Source organism: Leptosomus discolor, chromosome 17 (genome assembly GCF_034619465.1).
Source record: "Leptosomus discolor isolate bLepDis1 chromosome 17, bLepDis1.hap2, whole genome shotgun sequence".
NCBI lineage: Eukaryota > Metazoa > Chordata > Aves > Leptosomiformes > Leptosomidae > Leptosomus > Leptosomus discolor.
This window is the reverse complement of record NC_141407.1, coordinates 3,174,570-3,192,410: the sequence shown is the minus strand read 5'-3', so window position 1 is coordinate 3,192,410 and position 17,841 is coordinate 3,174,570.

Sequence of the window (17,841 nt, the reverse complement as noted above, 5' to 3'; positions counted from 1 at the left end):
AGAAAAAAATCACGTCATTACTGAGGTAAGGCTGCTCCCCTCCCTTCTTGTAGGCATACCGATTGACTTACCCCTCATCACGCTGCCAAGAGTGCAGGTAAGAATGCTCCAAGAGCAACAGCCAGGTAATTAAAAAAAAAAAAAAGAATTTTTTTTCATTTTTTAACAACTTTAGGATGTTTCTTCTAATGCTGAAGTAAAACAGATTTTTTTTCAAACATCATTCAGGAAAATGGACATTTCAAGACATCTACCATCTATCTAGAAGCGTCTCAGCTGCATCTAGTCAGACCTGAAAGATTTGTACTTAAGTTCTTCAGACAAATATCATTACCAAAAAATAGGCTCCTCCCAACTAAATATATCATGTTATTTTAAAAAAAAAAAATTCTTTCTGGCCTCAAATAACTCAATTTCATCTTTCTTTACACTCCTTTAACTACATTATCTGGTAAAAATGTCTCAGAACAGTTACCTACCAGCACTGATACTCACATTTTCCTTCAAAGTGGTCAGCAGAAAACCACCTGGGCTTATAGGGAAATATTAACAATGCAAATCTGAAACGTCTCAAAACTTCTGCATAGAATATTTACAGAATAAATTTATTGGGCAGCATTCAGCTTGGTAAGCAGCTTTATCTCTTCCCTCTGAAAAAAGGCTGAATGTTACTCAGTGGAGAGATTCTGCCTCAAGACGTACAGTTGCCATTATGTAGGACTAGTCGAAAGTTTTGGCCTACAAACCACATAGTAAGAACTTTTACTACAGAGAAAAGGATTAGAGCTTATCATTACCTCATCTTAAAGGATAAAAAAAGATTCCCATCAAGCCAATGCATTGTACCTGTAATTTTTGCTATTAACAATTCAATAAAATTCCATTAGATAACACTGTGATAAGCACTTTTTCTTCCATCACTGCTGTGATTCAGAAAAGCAAATCAGCAGGAATGGACGCTAAATAGGAATCCAACTAAAGTTTTCTTTTATTGAATGCTTTTATATTTCTCTCACCATTCTTCCTCAGTATTGTGAGGTTTAGCTCCTCATTCTACAGTGGCTGGAATTCAAAATATTAATGTTTCAGTAGTCATGGCCTCTTCTCAATAACTTAGGCTGGGATTTGGACATGTAATGTTGAAAAGTCTGAAGTTTCTTAAAGTTATCTTAACACTCGTGTTCTGGACAGTGCTACATTCCTATGTCAACAAATTCATCTCCCCCCCCTATTTTTTGTATAGCTGTGTATGTTGTTTTCTTTATGATCTAGTATCAGTAAATCCCTTGACAAGTTCTTTTGTAGCAGCCTCCAAGGGGGGCATTCTGGCTTTGCTGGACCCTGTTCCAACACCAATCTCCTGCAGAGCAGAAGGCACTGCAGCCCCATCCTTGCAGCAGTGCACACCATAGAGCAGTGTGCATCGGGCGGAGCAGGGATACCTTTCTGAGCTCACTGTGGGCTTGTGTATCAGGCACTGGACTGCAAAAACTGCTGCAGATTGCCCAGATATATCTTAAGTCCTCATTCCTACATCAGTTACAAGCGTCCAAAGGCAACAGCGGGTCATGCAAATCTTCTTCCTTAACTGAATTTCTAAATTCCTTTTATGTACCCCACAGCATAAGCAAAACAAAATAGCACCAGATGAACTCGTATGCCGCAATAAGCTTTGAAAAGGAAAACAGCACTACTGTTTTGACATGCTCATGGGTTCCAAAATGAAAAAGATTAAAATAACATTCTGGAAGAATCTCTTGTTTGCACAGGATTTCCTAGTAAAGGAGACTTAATAGTCTTTCAGATGAGTCCTCTAAATCTGCTGCCTCTTTTTAACTACGCTGCTGAAAGGCCAAAGGTTAGAACCAACACTTCTGGGATTTGTGTTGCACACAAAGGAACTGTTTGTGTACAGTCAAGGTTATTTAAAATAACATTTGCGATGAGTTAAGTGGAGACAGATTCTCATTGACTTTCTCCCAGAAAACCTCTATTGCTTTTAAAATTTGCCAGACTGAGGAAAATAAGCCTAACAAAGAGACTTTGTATTACCCTTCCTTACATTATTGTAGGAACACAATCCTTCATGGGGGACATCAGTCCTAATCTGGGTTTGAGTTACTGGCATGTGGAAGAGAAGGTATCAGTGACCTCCAAGAGTTGCATGCTCTTGCAGGGACACTGCAGCAAGGGTGAATGTCAGAGAGACTTTGAGGCTGCCAAGTCGCATTCATAGCGTCAGGAAGCCACAATGGTCTCCGTTGTAACTGTCCCACAGCATGCTCTTCCATGCTATGGATACTGCTTTCCTGGTTACTAAAAATGAATCTGGGGCATCTGCTGCTTCTATTGCCACAGACAGGCAATGTATTGAAGACTATCTTAATTTGAATAAGTATTACATTGATTTCCTACAATCTTCGAGTTGTAGAAGACACTGAAATGTAAAGGATATTCTAGCTGAAAACATACAGAATGTGCTACCAAATATGCATTTTAAAAAGCTGAGCAGAAAAATGTGTGCATTCCTAATTACACGGCAAACAGCTCCTAAATATCAAAGCAAAATAATTTTTTAGGTCTATAAATGTAACTGGGTAGAGCTGAACTTAATTATTTCACTGTCAAAAGAGTTATTTTATGAAAAGACTTCATTTTTCTAAGATTTAGACTGAATTTTATCCTACTGGTCTTTATCACAATTGTTTCCCTTAATAATTTCTAAGCCAGACCAAATAACCATTATCTGCCTGGAGAACTTACTGCCCCCTTATTCAGGATGCTTTCTGCCTGTGCTGCACTTCTACTCTGTAGTTGGGGTCTGAGTATTGCTTCTCTTGCCACTGAGTTTTGCTTTCTTGTGTTTGGGTTTTTGTTGTTGTGATTTTTTTGAGCCTTTTCCATACTTTAATCCCTTTATCATACCTGCCTTTGCTTGTCAACAGCACTGAAAACTCAAATTATTCATTCAGTTCTCAGGCCACATCCAAGTTACCTTCCATATTTCTTTAATATCATTGCTTGCTTTCCTTCATTGCTTGCTTTCCTTCTTCTCTTTCAGTTTACATAATCAAGTAATCTTCTGTCATTTGGAAAAGATATTCTTTATAAGTTTTACATCTTAGCTGGCTTCATCAGCTTTAGGCAAATGCTGCAACTGCACACAGCTGTGTAGAGCTTGAGGCGTGATGTCCATTCGTCCCAGGCCTCCTCTTCTTCCTTCCCATGGAGGCAGGGGGTGGGGTGACTCTGGCAGCACTCCTCATCTACATTGAGCAGGCAGTCAAATTGCTTGAGACCACCATGGAAGATGGCTCGGACTAACTCAGCCAACTTGTTAGTGCTCAACTGTTACTTCCTGTAAGCTCAGCTCTGGGAACGAGTGCTCACCCAGCAAAGGCTCAGTGACAGGGAGCTCGAAGACCACAGTACCTTAAATTGCTGCAGCTATAGTCTGACCAACTGCTACTTCTAAACTCTGCTATCATATTTGAGGAGACATTCAGTTTGAATCCACTTACAGGAGCAGCATGAACTGAAGATGAACCAAGAACGCTTTTGAGAGAATGAACTTCAAAACAACTGAAATGCAAAACATCTTAGCTGGCTTCTGCTATGGCTGCCATCCTGCAATTTGGTTCCATGTCACAGCAGCTCTCTCTCAAGGCTAGAGTGAGTGACTGTTCAGAAAACATCTAGTTTATCCTCTCTTTTGTTTCATATCCCAGTACAGCTGTTATGGGCTGGTGCTCTGTTCAAACACAAGCCAACAAACAGCTTGTAACACCATGGGAGTTGTAAAGTGTTTGCGTGGCAAGGTTTTGGTAGCAGGGGGGTTACAGGGGTGGCTTCTGCGAGAAGCTGCTAGAAGCTCCCCCTGCATCCAATACAGCCAATGCCAGCCAGCTCTAAGAGGGAAGTGCCACTGGCCATCAGCTGATGATGGTGTTGCCTCTGGGATAACGTGTTTAAGAAAGGAATAAAGTGATTGCACAGCAGTTATTGCAGCGAGAGAGAGGAGTGAGAATGTGAGAGAAACATTTCAGCAGACACCAAGGTCATTGAAGAAGGAGGGGGAGGAGATGCTCCAGGTGCCAGAGCAGCTATTCCCCTGCAGCCTGTGGTGAAGACCACGGTGAAGCAGGCTGTCCCCCTACAGCCCACGGGCAGTGGAGCAGATGACTGCCTAAACCCCATGGAGAACCCCACACTGGCGTAGGTGGATACCTGAAGGAAGCTGTGACCCCATGGGAAGCCTGCACTGGAGCAGGCTCCTGGCAGAACCTGTGGCCCGTGGAGAGAGAGAAGCCCACGCTGGAGCAGGTTTGCTGCTGGTGACCCCATGGAGGAGACCCATGCTGGAGCAGTTCATGAAGAACTGTAGCCCATGGGAAGGATGCATGCTGGAGAAGTTATGGAGGACCGTCTCCTGTGAGGGAGATCCCACACTGGAGCAGGGGAAGTGCGTGAGGAGTCATCCCCTTGAGGAGGAAGGGGCAGCAGAAACAGTGTGATTAACTGACCCCAATCCCCATTCCCTGTCCCCCTGCACTGCTCAGGGGAAGGAGGGAGAAAAATTGGGAACAAAATTAAGCCTAGGAAAGGAGAGAGGGGTAGGGGGGAAGGTGGTTTAAGATTTGGTTTTATTTCTCATTACTCCTCTCTCAGTTAACTGGTAATAAATTACATTTTTTCTCCCAAGTTGAGTTGGTTTTGCCCATAACAATAAATGTTGGGAGATCTTCCTGTCCTTATCTCCACCCACAAGCCTGTTCTTATATTTTTCTCTCCCCTGTCCAGTTGAGGAGGGGGAAAGTGATAGAGTGGCTTTAGTGGGCACCTGGCATCCAGCCAGGGTCAAACCACCACAGGAGTGTAAAGCTAGTAATGATTAATTGGAACTCTGAAATGAGGTTTTTGCTACAGAACACATCAGCAAGAATGGGGCTTCCCCAGGAAGGGGACAAGCCAGAAGCCAAGGGTGACCCCAGTACAAGCCATAGCCTTGCTAGCAAGGCAGAGTCCCACAGGGTCTAAACAGGGTAACCAGAGCTGGGTGCTGCTAGCAGGATCCATCACAATCCAGGACAAGAGCAATGAACCAGGTCCAGGGTCCATCCAGAGAGTCCAGCAAACAGCAAAAAAAAATATAATATGCACCTAAAGCCCATCCAGGAGATAAGACCTACCTCCAAGGGGGTCTATCCAGGTGACCATCTGCCTACAGCGTCCATCCAAAGTCAATCCAGGAGGCAAGTACTCCTATGGCACAGCTCAAGGAAGAATTGACCTACCAGGCTTGAGCTTAAATGGGGCACCAGGACCCATGGGCAGGGCATGTGGGTGGGAGTCCCAGGTGACCCTAGTCAGGGCCATTAGGCCCTATTAGTGCACTCAGGGCCCTAACATTACACAACTATGCCCAAGGTGTGGAGGCCATGGACACTTTTCACTGCTGCAGACTCCTTCAGTATAGGCATGTGCTCAAGTGTCCTCTGTGCTACCTTTGGTTAGCAAAGGGTGCAGGTTCTGTGTTGCTCCAGAGCTATTAAAGTAGTAGTGAGAAAGAATTGCTATGTCATGGTCACATTCCCATAATTAGGGCTATTTCTGCAGAATCCCTGTATCCCCTTCATTCATGCCATATACAATGGGAATAAACAGCTGCTGTAATAGGACGGCCAAGGATTCCCCACCTCCAGCTGGGAGACCAGTGATGTGACTGGCTATAATCCAGTTCGCAGGCAGACTCCACAGACATAGCTAGGACTAGCATTGGGGGGGGCGCAGGGTGTCCTTTGCTTTCTTGGGGGAGCAAGGAAGAAGAGGGAACAGATCTGTCCACAGAAAATTTTGATGAATTTTTATTTAAAAATAGGGAAAAGTGGGAGAGGGAGAAAAGTGCAAAGAAAAGTCCTGACTTTAGCACTCCAGGAGAAAATTTTGAGACCTAGTGATGTGCAGTGAGGATGGAGTGGGAGGACATGAAGAAAGATTTAAATGCTGCTTAGCGTGAAATTCAAAACTTGGGCACAGCCTTGAAGAGCTGCTTTCCATCAATCCTGCTTTACAGGGTGGCAGTGCCTGCTGAGCTCCCACTGGAAACAGTTACTGTCCGACGCACAATCCTTGTTTTGTTCCAGGTGCTCTGCTTAGCTCATCTCTAACTCACTCTTTAACATTTCAGAGCTAAACTTTATGTTCTTCCTTTTAATAAACTGCCTAGGATAGGAGAAGGTAACTTCTTAGGTGACAGCGCTGATGGTGATAGCAGTATATCCCTCAACTCCCCCAGTTACAGCCGTCCCACGATAGTTCTTTATCCTGAGCTCCCAATCACTCGCAGACAAGACTAGAACAACTCCCCTTCTTGCCCTTGACATCCACGGAAAAGGTTGTTCGTCTTAAGTCAAAATTAATTCCTTGCAAACATACAAATTATCGGAGAATATGCCTTGCATAAACTAACGTTGTGCATTGACCTTAGCAAAACAAGTTAGGTGAGAAAAGTCAAATCCTTCGTGTACATAACAAAACTGGAGGATGGGTGGCTTTTTTCAGAGTGTCAGATCCCATACATCAGTAAATGAATATAAAGCAGTAATTCCTAAATAAATGCAAGCAGGTAATGTTTTGTGTGCTTTTGTATACGATGGCATCCATTTTGCTGGGAAGCAATGATGAAGCAGGGAGGAAAGGCTAGGTGACTGCATCCTTATGGTTTGAAGCAAGCTAATTCTTCTTTTTCTGTACACCAGTTAATAAAGCCAGCTATTTCCACTGCTCCTAGAAAACCTCCCAAGATGGCATTTAACAATTCCATTTCCACATGCCTGGTCAATGACATGCTTCCCATGATATTTTTGTAATTAAGCTGTAATGTGTTTGCCAGCACTGCTGGAGTTGGATGTTACTTACGCCATAATATGATCTCACAAAAGATGAGAGAATATAGAGATTGTTTTGTACAATATTCTGAATTTGCAGATTAAGTTAGCTGATTTATGAAAGTATAACACAAGAAACACTTGAGAAGGAAAAAGGTAATTCCTTTAAAAAGAGTAGTTTCTGAAGAAAGTTGTTTTCCAGAAATACAGAAGTTGTGTCAGCCACTGGACAAAATTTCTTATTAATGAAAATCAAAGGGTGTTGATAGCTTGGTTGTCCAAGTCAGGGAGGCAAGCAAAGCAGAAGAACTATTGTTTGCAAAATGTGATGAGTGTGAGTGCAGAAGCTCCTGATATCTTCCGAAAGAAAACAAAGAAGCAAGTGGCATACCTATCCATTTTAGACTTCTGGCAAGGGAAAACACCCACTTGAACAAACAAACAAGATTTCTATGACAAGGTAACTAAGGAATGGATGAGAAATAAGATATGACTAAAATCAGAATTAAATTGGAAGGCTAGGACTGTCACATGTATCTGAATTGGTATGAAATTAGCTCTTTGGCATTGCAAACTTGTAGAGGAAATTTGTATATAGCCTGTGCTCAAAAGGCGAATTATCTTTTGCAACAATTGCAACAGACTTGGTATGGGTCTGAAGTAAGCTTCTGGCAGGTACTTCTGAGGATATCATGGACATACTGCCAACTAATATATTTTACAGATTTCCAAGTCTGTCACATTTCAGCAGATGTTAGGAGCTATGGCCTCACAGAGGGTCTTATATTCACAAGAAGTCTGGAGCCTGTGATGTATTTTTCTCAATGGTATTTGTGTTCTGTCACTGTGCTTTCATACAAAAAATGTCTGAAACTCTTCCATTTTATACAAATATTTTAATATTGATTGAGCAGAGAGCAGAAATCATTATGTCCATTGTTGTTCAGATTGCCTTCAAAAGGGAAGAAACCTCTGACCCAGGAGGCGTACAGGGTGTACAGTCTCCATGCGGTGCACTGCAGCAATGATGCAATCTAGCTCAAGAATATACAAGAAATGAGAATGGATCTTCCTCTAGAGAGAGAAAAAAGTTAAGAGCAACAGCCATTGCTCATCTTCTTGAGTGAGAGACCTCTCATTTCCTGCCATTTTCCTTAGCACGATCAAGATGATCACAGGGTTGTCCTGTTCAGATGTCTTCTTCATTCAGACTCGCTTCCTATATCTCACCATGTGCTCAACAGATTGCAAGACTGCAAGAATTGCAAGGCCCTTCTTACATGTCTGTGGGCACGATGACTTGTAATGTGCGGGACTGACAGAAGGAGATCATGGCAAGCACAACCTGTCAGACCAGCGGGTCACCTCGACAGGCCTCTGTCACAAACCATGTACATATGATTGATCCTGCCTAGGGAAGTGAAACAGGCTGGAGGACTCCCTGTGAGCCCTGCCAATCCTATATCCTCTGGCAGAGCAGAGCCACCATGTCACAGCAGGGGCACTGAGAGGCCAAAATAGGAAAAGGAACTTGCAGATTTGGGAAAAGGGATGCAGAGAACTGAAGGATGGATATTGAGAAGGTAGTGGAAAAAGCATGTGTAATGGATAGGTCCTTTGTTGGGATGGTAGGGTAGCATCTTGCTAAGCAAATGTCCCATGTATTCCTGTCAGAGAAAGCACTTTGAAAAGAGGCCCTTGTTTAAATTTTCTGTCTTCCAAATTCTTCTTTGACTGTAACATGTGCTGTGTTCCAGTCCATCATCACCACAGGGATGATTCAAATCCTTCCGTCCTCAACTTGTTTTGTTCCCCTGATGTAACAAGAAGGATGAGGAATATTTCCACACAACAGCAAGTTCTGAATCTCCTTTTGTTTTGTCTAGTTCAGGTTCCTGCATCAACTATTTTCACTACAATGATACAGCCTATACTGACTCCTATAAACATCAGAACAAAAGACATCTTCTGGTTGGGACCATTTATTTGAAAGCAGAGGCTGCTGCAGTCAGTATTACCTCCAGAGCTGTAGAAACAATGAAAGGTAAATCCGAATCACAGAATTATTTAGGTTGGAAAAGACCTGTAAGATCATCAAGTCCAACCATTAACCCAGCACTACCAAGTCCACACTAAACCGCGTCCCCAAGTGCCACATCTACACATCTCAAATACCTCCAGGGACGGTGGCTCGACCACTTCCCTGTGCAGCCTGTTCCAATGTTCCCTTTCAGTGAGGAAATTATTACTAATGTCCAATCTAAACCTCCCCTGATGCAACTTGAGGCTGTTTCCTCTTGTCCTGTCACTTGTTACTTGGGAGAAGAGACCAACCCCCACCTCGCTACAGCCTCCTTTCAGGCAGTCGTAGAGAGCGATAAGGTGTCCCCTCAGCCTCCTCTTCTCCAGACTAAACAACCCCAGTTCCCTCAGCCGCTCCTCACCAGACCTGTGCTCCAGACCCTTCACCAGCTTCGTTGCCCTTCTCTGGACACACTCCAGCACCTCAGTGTTTGTCTTGCAGTGAGGGGCCCAAAACTGAACCCAGTATTTGAGGTGTGGCCTCACCAGTGCCCAGTACAGAGGCACGATCACCTCCCTGCTCCTGCTGGCCACACTATTTCTGATACAGGCCAGGATGCCGTTGGCCTTCTTGGCCACCTGGGCACACTGCTGGCTCATGTTCAGCCAATTGTCGACCAACATCCCCAAATTAAGTGTTATAAATGAAGTAGCATATCAAAACACTGCACTTAGGTATTTGGCAGTGGTGCTACGGTATGCTGGCCAAGACCCCCAGCCTCATCCTATTTGTACCCACGGAAGCCAAGGAGGGGAGTTTACTGCAGTGCCCGAGGGACAGCACTGGGGATTACATCTCCTTATTAATCCAATTAATCCAGCCCGCAATGCTTTCTGGTGCACCCAGAAAAGTGAGAGCAACAGCTACATCCCCAACACAAAGACTTCTGGCATTCAAGTTCTCACATTAATTGATACGCAGGTAGTTAAGGTTATTTCAGGTCTCCATGTACATAACTTAAGGGCACAAGAGCCCATTTAAGCTGCCTCTTGAGGATCACTCTCTTAAACCCATTGCCAGAGTCAGTAAGTAGTTTCTGTTTGGGAAGAAGGTTGCTTTTCAAAGAAAATAAACTGTTTCTACAGCTAGATTAAGACAACAGTCTCTGAAAAAGAGCAGAGATGAGGGAGAAACAGCCAAATCCACTAGAGAGCTGATTTAATGATGCCAGTGAAATTGGGTGAGAGGATAAATAAGGGCAAGGAGAGAAAAGGGCAAGTCTGCATGACAGCAGAAAATTGACTGCATTCGCTAAGGAGGAAATCACCTCCTGCTTAGCAGAAAAAGGCAACAAAATACCCACAGCTATTCCTGCCAGTCTTTCCTGCGGAAGATCTCCTCTTGACCCCAAATCTAGCAACAGGCTTAAGCCTGGGAACATCACCACCACACCCAGGTTTAGCAGCAAGACATTTTCTCAAGGTAACTGGAAGTACCAGCGTGTTGTGGTTTTTTTCCAGCCACAGCTGCAAACCCTTGCTTTGGTAGGGGGAAAAAAACCCAAAAGCCCAGCCAACCCTAAGACATTCTGATGTGAGGTTTAAAGACCATAGCACCAAAACTAGGAGGCAGCACAGCCTCCATTGCTAACTGGAATTAAGCAGTTTGGTTTATGTTCTTGTAGCACTCACCATCTCTTTCTGCCACGGTGCTAAAAATTTCCAACTTTTTTTCTCAGAATAAAATGTTACTTTTTATCATTCCCACCCAAACCCACAGATACATTTCAGAAGGTTTAGCTCCACGGCAGGGAGAGATGGTGCATTCCTTTTACAGATTGGGAACCATCAATGCCAACTGGGACTGTAGCTGTAGAGCTCATCCTTGTCCCCACAGTCTGGGGAAGCTCTGGCAGATCTGGTGTTCCCACTGCTGATCTTCTCAGCTTCACCACCTTTCAGGTCTTCTGTGCTGCTGGGAGAGAGAGAGAGGGATTTAGTTCTAGCTGGCATCAGCATTGCTGCTGATTTCATTCCACCTTCACTGAAGCTTTTTACAAGTTTTGTGGAAAAAAACAGGGCAGGTAAAAATCAAATTTTAAAAAATCAGATGAGGTACTGTGACAAATTGAACGAGGTGCTGTGCCAACCATGTCTTTTCTTGTGTTTCCTTCTGGTTTGCCTCAGAAATGGTATGTATGATGAGTTGCATGGAAAATAAATATTTTTTCATTTTTATACAAGTTTTATTTAACTAAAAGAAGAGCAAGTCTCATGTTATCAGCAATATTCTGAAATGGAAGACTGATTTTGTTTTTTCCCCCTTATCTTAAGCATTATAAAGTGAGACAAAATATGTTCCAAAAGGCAAGACTGGTCTGCAAGTTACAAGACATCCTTAATTTACCAGTGACTTTTCAAAAATTGCATAAAAAAAATAATCAGTTATAATTCCTTTTTTCAGGGCATCATTTGTTTCCTTTACTGCAAAATTTTTATCTCCATATCGGTCTATGTGTGAGGTGCTCCAAGTCCTTTCTGGTCATTAAGCCCTAATGGCAATGGTAGTATCAACCCTAATACAGCTGGCGTTGAGATCCACAAGCAGAAATAAATTACAGCTTGCATTCTAGCCTATTCCACATTATTTTATTTACAGATGAAAAATAAATTGCCTATAATTGTTCTAATATTATTTACCTTTATTCCTTCCCTTGGATTATAACTGTCTACTATCAGATGGGTAAGAAGTTGCAAAGATTTTTCCCTAGGATAAGGCAGGGCAGAAGGGACTACAGATTTCATGGGTGCCTTCTTTCACACAGCGTAGCCAGGAAAAAAACCCTGATATGCCTACGAAATCACATTAATATTCAATATTTGCATCAGGAGCTGTGCAATCCAATGCAAGGAAGAGGAAGCTGAGCAGGTCCAGTTGCAATGGGCCTTTTTAGATATCAGTGGGAAATATTTGCTAAAGGATCATTTTTCTTCCTGCTTAAAATTGTAACACTATATTTAAAATGGATGCAAATAGCCTGAAACCATAACATTTCTCATATTCTTTGCCCAAGACTATATTAGAGCAAGCTTTAACTTGTACAGTCCGGGTACACAGAGGTGGCCAGCTGCAAATGGCTGGAAAATGGCAAACCCACACCATCCTTAACCTCAAGTGGAGGAGCTGGAGAGTAAGGCCTGTAGAAATTAATTACCCCTTGTGACACAAACCCTAGGCTTCCTATAGTTTTACAAATCCAGACTCCATTCGAGGGGGAGTAGTGCAGACTGAAAAACTGAACCTGTAGGAAATACATCAGGTGGTTGCAGGATCAGGCTCTGAAGCGAGGCAAAAACCCAAAGAAATTAAAGCTCTGAAGGAGTATGTCAGCCAGGCTATGTTCATGTCAACAAGGAATGCTGGCTTCCTGCTCCTGGCAGAAAACCTGGATTTCTTTTGTAAAGAGTAAGTCTGTCCCTTGATTTTCAAGGGACCAGAAATTAATCAAGATGGCCTGTGGATTTCACCACAAATTAGAACCAGGGAAGAGATCCTAAACTACACTGCCAGCAATGACTACATCTGAAGAAGAAAAAAAAACTTCAAGATGGTTATACACTGGTGTGTTTCAAGTTCCATTTAGAAGGTAGTAACAAAAGCTCCTTAGATAAGAGATGGGAAACCAGATGGATTTGTGGTGGAGGCATGTCGCGGTTGAGATGGACAAAGCGATAAGACATCAAATCTTTTTGAAAGCCTGGTACCACAAAAGCCTTTATTGCCTGTTCATTTATAGTCTCTTTCCCCTTAGCTTTCCCAGATGTGTCTCATTCTAATTGGTTCAGAATTGTTATACAATCTTATCATTTGTTATTTGCACAGTTCATTATAACTCAGCTCTTCTGTCAAAAGGAAGGACATGTACGCCTTGTCTTGTGGTCGACACTTTCTCAGGACTTGCTTATCTTGCAGCTGCAGCTCCTGTCTGTTCTCTCACGGGTAGACCGGAATCCTCTCAAGGTCAAAGTCGACCTGTCCAGGGGCCTCAGTCCAGCTGAGATCCCCCACAGAGGCAGTACATTTTTGTCCTTTGTTGACTATTTTTTCTCTCCCCTCTCTTTATGTACAGAGGTGTGTGTCTTTTTCTGGAAGATGGTGCCAGATTTCTTCTTGCCTGAGAGGCTATAGCTTCTTAAAGGCAATGGCTGTTCCAGTTGCACTAGAGAGAATTTGGAGCCCTCAGAATGAATGATTAGAGCCACTCTCTGCTCAGGTAGGACAGAGTTCCTTGAGTTTGTCCCTCAAGCATGTAACAAATCGTATCCCTTTCCTTTCTTGTTCTTGCCTCTTTCTCTCAAAACCCTTCAGTGATACTACATGTTGTAGAGAAAGATGTCATCTCTTGGTTATTCAGGAAATTGTCTTGCACTGTTTTTTACATTTTCTTTTTCAGCTGCAAATGTACAGAAGACTGTCTGGGACGGCTCGCGGTTACTATGTGAATAGAAGATACCAAATTTGTGCGTATCCTGTTTCCGTAGGCAATGTTATGAGCTAAAACTGGCTATTTTAGTGGCTAGCTGATCTTTCGAATGAGTTGCTGAGATATCTGATTTCCTTATTACAGCAAGCTTCTTTTACAGATGGAAAAATGTAGGCTTTATCATTTAGAGACACCTATAAAGAAAGGTGCCAGAAAACATACCTTCAACTGGTGCTGCAAACACTGAGGGTTTTTCTTTGCAATACCTAGGAATCGCTTTATATATTAAGAATTTCACAAACTCTTTAAAAAAAAAAAAATTAGAAGTGCTGATCTTTGGTACAGAGGTGTGTACCTACAGGCCTCAATGTTACATTTCCTGTTTGCAAAGAACTAGGAATTTTATTCCAACTAGCACAACATAACGTGGTTTAGACTATTAATGTATTAAATTTGTGTGTGATTATTATTGGTGGCATAACTCAGAGAAGAAATAAGTACCTATGGTATGCATGCAAATCCACACAACACTCAGACTGATGCTGCACTGATTCTCAATAGCTTTTAATTTAAAATACATGCTTTTTTGTAGTACCTTTTTTACCGTTTGAATCATTTTCAATTAAGCTTTTATTATTAAATTAAAAAAATTCTTAGTAGAATGTACTGAATTTTTTACATTTTTAAAATAAGCTAATTTTCCAAGATTCATGGATTTATGGAATTGCTTAAACTATCAAAATAGAAAAAAAAAAAAATGTTTTCCTACCAATGTTTATAGTCGCTCCTTAACTCCCAGTTTTGTAAGGATGCTGAGGAAGCAATTTGATGAAATCATCATACACTGTTTTATTTTAATGATCACTGAGATAGAAGTGTTTCCAATATGCAATACATATGTGGATTATCAGTCTTATTTATTTCGTGTTATAAGTAGACAGTGATAAAGTCGAGCTATAACGTAAACCATCTATCGATATCAAATGTGGCAAAGCAACCCTGAATACAAAAAGCACCTCTTTAAAGCTATAACAATGATTTTTTAAAAGTGTTTCCATGTTTTGCTTAAGCTTTCTTTTTTTCTTCATTTTTGTCAATTCTTGTTAATTTAGAATGTGTCGAAACACGAGATAATACAGCTCATTTTTAAAAGTTACTATGTTTAAGAGCTGAACTTCCTTAAAGCCTTCTGCTAGTAAATCTTTTGCTTCTCCTGGGAAGGTAACTGCAGTAATGACATTACGCGCATTGGTGAAGCTTTTCAGAATTTCCTCTTAAGAACTGTTTGGTGACTTCACTTTCTCAGTGTATTGCAGTTACCTACAAGGAGATGAAAGTACGTATCCATAGTGACACATGTTTTTAATATTTGGGGAAAAATCCACTGAATGTGCTTTAAGAGTGTTTTGGTAACTATATTTCTCTATAAATACCACAAATGTCTGATGCAAAACCTGCGCATTCCAATTCTACATCTTGCATTGCAATGGCATGGAGTTCTGTACTGACTTTATTTAGTGATCAAAGTGTCTGATTCCAGAAGATTATTTTTAAAAAATCCAAACGCAGCAAGTGCCACCGTAATGAAGATTGTGATTATAGTTCTCTTTCTCCTTAAAAGTATAATAATACACAAAGAATATATATATTAATGTTTGTATTGAAATGTATGCTTATAGCAAGCTTAATGGATAACGTTCTCTTTAAAGATTTTACAAACACTGTGACAGATACATGCTAGCTATCGATTTACAGGAAGTTTTGATCTATTTAAATGGCAACATTAATTTTGAGTTTACTATACCACTTTTAACATTCTGATTTAAAATATTTGCTGAATTCATTTTAAACAAGAATTAAATTAATCTTCTATTTCAAGGGAAGTCTACTGAGTTGTTTTAAGGTCTATGAATAAGCCTAAGTTCTTTTTTCCTGGTTCCCATAAATAGTTTTTTTGCAATGCCTTCTTACTTTCAATTTCCAAAATGAAAGATAAGGTTTAATTATTAGCTTAGTTTCAAATGCCATATTTTCCTTTAATATATGAAATTGGTTTTGCACAGTGCGTTTCAACATTCCTCATGCTGAAGAAATGCAAGCTGCAGTTAAAGTGTATGTTTTTTCTCAGTGACAGCCAAAGTTGTCTTACGCTCCTTCCGTGTGCTCTGTGTGTAAAAGCAATCTAAGTTTTATGTGACTGTTGAAAGTACATTGTCATTTTTGAAAATCTAATCAAAGTTGGAAACATTAAAGTGGTTCATGAAAAAGTAAAAATATTTAGTTGTTTCAGATAATTTATCTTGCAAAAAAAAGGACTTGCAGGTAAAATTGTACTTGCCTGAGTAGCAATGTTGGCTTTTCTAGATTTTACATGAAGCTGAAGAAACAAAACCCTTGCTGATAGCGAAAGTCATTGCAGCTCCTAGATCAAAAAGAAAAAACACTTTTTAAAAGTCATAAACTTCCAGGGACAGATTTCACCGATGTTACAGACCTCCTCAGTCTTTGACGTATAAGTACTGACAGAAATGGAATTCTTGCTTCCCTATCAAAAATGGTAACTTTTGACATATCTAATTCAGAAAGGATCTTAAATAAGAACTGTTTTTTAATAATCTGAGAATTAAATCCTTACGTGTTTACCGTAGTCATCGCTCTTATGGTCACAGTTTTGTATTTCAACCAGCCTACGCAGTGTAACAGATGGTTATCATACTTGGAAATGTCTAAATCCCATTTCTAAGAGACTGAAACCCATAACTCACTTGATTTTTCACTCATATACAGAGAATGCTCCCCAGTGGGTGTGTGGTGTGGAGACCCTCTCAACGGTGTTTTCCATGTGGGAGCACAGCTCTAGAAATCCAAGTGGTAAATTACAGTCCATGTCTTGCACAAACTGACACATGTGCTTGACTTTCACACTCCAGATGGGATCATTGCCTTCAGTAATATGTTGTACAGAATTTAAACAAGTATTTTTATTAATAACAATTAATATATAATGCATGCGATAATTTTTTTAAAAAATAATTATTTCATTGTTTAAATAAGTAAAATACCTTTTCAGGATCTAGGCTTGTCTGCCTTACAGCCAAAATCAGCACCTTTCCAGCCTCTTTGTAGGCGGAAGCCCATCCTGACTCCCCTGCCTGCCCACCTCCCTGCTCTGTCTCCATCCCCATCTCCTCAGTCAGGGCAAATGTTTGGCTTCAGGTTTGAGGTTTTGCCAGTGTCTCGGATTAGCGCTGGAGAGGTGAGCTTACAGTTTTGCTAGCACAGCCCAGTGAGCAAACCCTCTGCAAATCGATGTTGGACAGCATGTTAGTACTATTTTATCTAAGAATCCATTACACCACTAACTGAAAACAGGAGCAAGATTTTTTTGGATCTGCAAAATAAGTTTGAAAAGTGAAAATGAAAGACATAAGAGAAGTGTATCAAGGGAAATAATTGTGAGCTCTAAGAATCTGCAAGCCCGGTGGAAATTTATAACTGTGCTTCCATTTTAATGTGACATTAAAACTTTACGGTCTAAAGCTTCTGGGAAGGAACTAGAGGGAAATATTGTGGCAAGATTTTTCACAAACTATTCACACTCACTGAAAAAGATATTCTGTGGAGACAAAATTCACTGGCAGACTTGGCAAAAAGAAAGGAGATGGCAGTCTCAAAATAGCACGCTTTACAAAAAACGTTACCTCTCAACACTTCCTTCTTGAAGTGCATTGACTCTTTCGCATTGTGTGTACCTCAAACAAAAGTGCTGAAGAGTTCAGGCATCAGAAAGGAATGCCTAGATGTATTCATTTAGCTAAAATTTCTTTTGCAATTTGCTCTATCACTTACTGATACTTTTTCTCCTTTTTTTGCCAGAGAAATGTAAAGTCTATATTGCACATAATTCTAGGAAAGGCTTTGTGGTACAAACACATGGAAAAACTTTAGTTTTCTGCTTTGATGTTAAATCAGGAATTACAAATTTATCTTGAACATCTACTGCAATATAGTTTTCTCACAATTTATATATGCATTCTTGCAATAAGTGTTTGTTGCAAACCTGGTCACAAAGCCTGGCTCCCAATGGTAACTAAAGAGACAGGATCTGTCTGCATCTCCTTTTGGGAAGGAAAGAGAGCTTCAGAGCCACCATGGGGCCCAACACAGACCAAGTTTTGTCAACTAATAAAACTTCCAAGACTAATGATTCGGGGGGGGGGGGGGGTATTATTCAGTAAAATGATGTGCTGGTGAGTGACAGTACAACAAGAACATTGTACATGACGAAGAATAGGTGGCCAAGGGATACAGTTAAACTGCACTGATCTGCACTGATCCCCAGCTTTGCTCTTGGCTCATTTTGAAGCAGATCTTGGGCACACTGACAGCTATGGTGTTTGATGAGCCTCCAGATAGTTACATCTGGAGCTTTCTCTTTAATTTTTTGC